The following is a 282-nucleotide window of genomic DNA, read 5'->3' on the forward strand; positions in this document are numbered from 1 at the left end:
AAACCATAATCACTACACCTGGTATGCTTTTATTACTTGTCGCTATCATCATCATTCTCTGCTTTTCCCTTTTAATCGTTACCAAAATTCGTATCCTAATATTAATCACAATTATGAACGAAATGATAATTCACAGTCATCAACAGAAACATTCTCACGTTGGAACAATTACAGAACATGCACAGACACACCCACACAGCTCATGAACGATCGTGCTCTCACTGTAATGAAATACGCTGGTTATGTGAAACGGAATGTTCACGTAAATTCCTTTATCAGGAA

General features: G+C 36.5%; 1 protein-coding gene across 1 annotated transcript in view; it reads right to left on the bottom strand.

The window, feature by feature from the left end:
- LOC119586658 (serine/threonine-protein kinase 32B-like) overlaps positions 1 to 282 on the bottom strand; it is a gene marked incomplete at its 3' end in the record, with an annotated part of 121,163 nt that overhangs the window by 19,635 nt on the left and 101,246 nt on the right. The gene's annotated exons all lie outside the window — the stretch shown is intronic.

The sequence above is a fragment of the Penaeus monodon genome, chromosome 21 (genome assembly GCF_015228065.2).
Source record: "Penaeus monodon isolate SGIC_2016 chromosome 21, NSTDA_Pmon_1, whole genome shotgun sequence".
Taxonomy (NCBI): Eukaryota; Metazoa; Arthropoda; class Malacostraca; order Decapoda; family Penaeidae; genus Penaeus; species Penaeus monodon.